Below are 4,582 nucleotides of genomic sequence, written 5' to 3'. Positions count from 1 at the left end.
TCCTCGTGGACAAGCACCGCCCCTACGGAGCCCTGAGAGGAGCAGCGCGGCAGCCCGCTCTTCTCATTGGCTGATTTGAACGACGAACGTCCTCTCTATTGGATACTTTTGCTGCACGTTAGAACACTTTTAGCATGTATTTCCCCGCCTCCGTTAGCAGGCTTGGTTGAGTTAGCACTGTTAAGAAAACAAAAAGAGGCCCTCAGGTTGGATGCAAGTTGAATTTAGTGTGGGTCCCAAAAGACCATAAAGCAACATTGCAATTATAGGTTACAACGTGCACAAAGATCATGTATGTATAATGATCGGATATAATATATTTTAGTAATCAGATTGACTGTGCTACTGCTCATACTGAGGCTAACCCTCCAGCTACCTGGGGGACTGCTGCAGCATGAGATGCAGGTAGAAAACAGTTGCATCTATAGCATTTTACAGCTGCAAAGCCTACAAAATACAGTTACAGGTTATACAGTTTATGTCTGTGATATATTTCATTAGGCCTGGGTTAAAATAATCTCATCAAATGGTCTTTTTTTTGAGTGATCTGACATCGATTAATAAAATCCAGGAATTGGTCTTTTAATAGTATGCCTTTTCGCCATGGATATATAAGTAAAAAGTACTTGTAAACATTAAACTTGGTGCGGTATAAAACATATTTAAGGGTTGCTTCTTGCTTGTAAAATTTACAGCACACGTTCTCTGAGAATCTCTTTAATATCCAGGCAAAATTGATATTGTAACTGAAATTCCCTTAACCTAATTTATATCAAATCAAATCGGAAATGTAATCAAATTGGGACCTTGTGAATCAGAATCAAATCAATTCGGGAAATCATTGGCGATACAGCCCTATTTTTTTTTAAAGATTATTTTTAGGGTTTTTCCGCCTTTATTTGAGAGGACAGCTAGGTGACAAAGGGGAGAGAGAAGGCATGCAGGAAATTGTCACAGGTTGGATTTGAACCCTGGACCTCTGCGTCGAGGCATAAACCTCCAAGCGAACGTGCGCCTGCTCCACCCACCGAGCCAACCCGGCCACACTACATCCTCTGACTGTAATGAGAATCTATAACTAAATTTCACTGCCAAATTGCCTCAAATCATTACCCAAAATGCCTCTTTTTTGCTGCCCCCTTTTTCCGTCATACCACTTTCAGACCTATAAACTTACCCATGATAATCAAGACTAACTGTGTTTTCAGTCAGTCTAGATCAGGGGTCAGCAACCTAAGGCACGTGTGCCACCATTGGCACCCAGTAGCTCAACCAATGGCACACCAGCAATAAGTGCAAGATAGTTTTTTTTGGAAATGTTCCACTCTGCACGCCAAATGACCTCTTTCACAGCCATTGGCATGCAGGATCATAGCCTGCTATTTACGGTAGTTTAATTGACTTTTTCCCCATCTCCATTCTGCGAAGATTAACTAGTCCTTGTTGCTTAGATGACGGGGGCTCAATGCTGATATGGCACACTGATTAACAAGAACATTTTAAAATGGCACTTCATATTAAAAAGGTTGCCGATCACTGGTCTAGATGGTTCAGCATTTATTCAGGCCTGGCTTGGCTTCACAGACCTGTTCCCGGTCTGGGTTTGATGCTGGATAGGGGGAACTAAAAGGCAAACAGGAGTTTGTATGCAATAACTTTAGAATTAATGTACGGTACTCTACAGTACCCTGGGTTTTAAAATGGTGACCACGTGTGTCAGCAGGAAATAGGAGTGGGAAAGTAAAACAAATGTATGTTGATATCTTTTGCGTCTATTTTTAAAATTGATTCTCTCCCCAGAATCAAAATTATTTTGCCAATAATTGACCTAAATATATGTTGTTTGCAGAAAATCCACGATATGTTCTTCTTTACACATGAAATAGATGTCAAACTGACAAATGACTGACATGTGATGTGCATTCTTCTTAGAAAACAATCAGTTTTTAGAAAATGTCTCACGATATATTGTATCTAGAAGTGGATTATTCAACTTTTATTTTTGTTAAAGAAGGAAAAGAAAATCGCAATACTCAATATTATCGGATCGCAATACTTCTAGAATCGCGAAATATGTGAAAATCGCAATACAAATCGCACCGGCACCCATGTATCGTGTAGGAATCGAATCGGGACAAAAGCATATCGTCCCAGCCCTAGCAGAAAGGGTGTGTTCATCATCCTGTGAGTGAAATATTCATATAGCCTCCAGCACCAAAATACAAGGAATACAGGATCTACATCTACAAGCAAGATCTTGCAAATAACCGGGCGTTGGACTGGGGGAAAAAAGGGGACTGAGAACCCAGGGCCCTCATGTGAGGAGGGCCCAAAAACATACTAGAATGAATAGCTGTGGATGCAGAGAGGGGCCCATAGAAAATGCCTTTCTACAGGTCCCAGAATTTTGTGCTACACCCCTGCAAACAACACACTCTTTATTAATCTATTCCCTTTATGGCAGCTGTCCCTTAAAAGCATGTACAGTATGTGAACAAATACACATTCCGTGCATTAATTACAGGTGGATCTCAGTGCATACATGACCTTGTTGTAAATGAATGTGGCTGAGTACTTTCTTTTAAAGGTCCTTTTCTAGTGGCTAGAAATGGCGACAGGTGTAAACCGAGCCCTGGGTATCCTGCTCTGCCTTTGAGAAAATGAAAGCTCAGATGGACCAATCAGGAATCTTCTCCTTATGAGGTCATAAGGGGCAAGGTTACCTCCCCTTTCTCTGCTTTGCCCGCCCAGAGAATTTGGCCCACCCATGAGAGAGAGAGAGAGAGACATCATGGCTTTCAAACGGGCAAAGTGGCAGTTGGTCAAGACCAGTATTAGGGGACCACTAAGGTCTATATAAAGAGACTTCAGATACAGTATTAGGGGACCACTAAGGTTTATATAAAAGAGACTTCAGATACAGTATTAGGGGACCACTAAGGTCTATATAAAAGAGACTTCAGATACAGTATTAGGGGACCACTAAGGTCTATATAAAGAGACTTCAGATACAGTATTAGGGGACCACTAAGGTCTATATAAAAGAGACTTCAGATACAGTATTAGGGGACCACTAAGGTCTATATAAAAGAGACTTCAGATACAGTATTAGGGGACCACTAAGGTCTATATAAAAGAGACTTCAGATACAGTATTAGGGGACCACTAAGGTCTATATAAAAGAGACTTCAGATACAGTATTAGGGGACCACTAAGGTTTATATAAAAGAGACTTCAGATACAGTATTAGGGGACCACTAAGGGAGACCACTAAGGTCTATATATAAAGAGACTTCAGATACAGTATTAGGGGACCACTAAGGCCTATATAAAAGAGACTTCAGATACAGTATTAGGGGACCACTAAGGTCTATATAAAAGAGACTTCAGATACAGTATTTAAGGTCTATATAAAAGAGGATACAGTACCACTAAGGTCTATATAAAAGAGACTTCAGATACAGTATTAGGGGACCACTAAGGTCTATATAAAAGAGACTTCAGATACAGTATTAGGGGACCACTAAGGTCTATATAAAAGAGACTTCAGATACAGTATTAGGGGACCACTAAGGCCTATATAAAAGAGACTTCAGATACAGTATTAGGGGACCACTAAGGCCTATATAAAAGAGACTTCAGATACAGTATTAGAGGACCACTAAGGCCTATATAAAAGAGACTTCAGATACAGTATTAGGGGACCACTAAGGTCTATATAAAAGAGACTTCAGATACAGTATTAGGGGACCACTAAGGTCTATATAAAAGAGACTTCAGATACAGTATTAGGGGACCACTAAGGACTATATGATAGCATCCAAAGAGCACCATGTCATGGGACCTTTAAAGGTGCTGTTGGTAGGATTGTGAAGATCCAGGATTTATCCAAAAAATTTGAACATCAACAACTTCTCAGTCCCTCCCCCCCCTTTCTGCTAAAGCCCAAAATGTTCTCCTAAGCCCCTCCCCCCACAAGGGAGAATTAATGTGCATGAGCAGTGATTGATATGCAGTTAGACACTCCCCCTGGCCCTGATTGGTGCATCTGAACAGGGAGCTGTGGATTTTTGCAAATCTCACTCCAGGCTGTAGGTGGAGCCAGACGAGCCGGATTTAATTTTAAATGACCTGCTTCATGTAGTTCTACTGGAACATAGGGTCAGTTTCAGCTAATATTAGTTTTATAAGGCTTACCTACTGCACCTTTAATAGGCTTCTCTGCTCCACTGTCACTGTATCTGCTATCTTAGGTTAAGTTGACTGCTTTGTTTTTTGCTTTTTGTGTGTGCAGGATGTTCTTTCACTTAGGTCAACAAGTTAGACTTACTTTGTGATTTATTTTCTAATTGTTTAGGTCTATTTATGCGTCTCCTTACCTACCTCTCCCCTGCCCTCGAGAGCGCTGTGTGTTGGACAGCTGTTTTCTGTGTGTAACAGAGGACAGTCTAGAGGTACGTGGGCTTGCTCCAAATTTTTGTCTGTTGCTAGGGAAACTTAGTCTCTTTGTGATCCCACAGACCTGTGTATTGTAACTGATGCTTGACTGATTAGACCACTGTATTTGACTTTATCTTATTGT

The sequence above is a fragment of the Perca flavescens genome, chromosome 4 (assembly GCF_004354835.1).
Source record: "Perca flavescens isolate YP-PL-M2 chromosome 4, PFLA_1.0, whole genome shotgun sequence".
Lineage (NCBI taxonomy): Eukaryota > Metazoa > Chordata > Actinopteri > Perciformes > Percidae > Perca > Perca flavescens.
The sequence above is the reverse complement of the archived record's forward strand: the minus strand, read 5'-3'. Positions refer to the sequence as shown.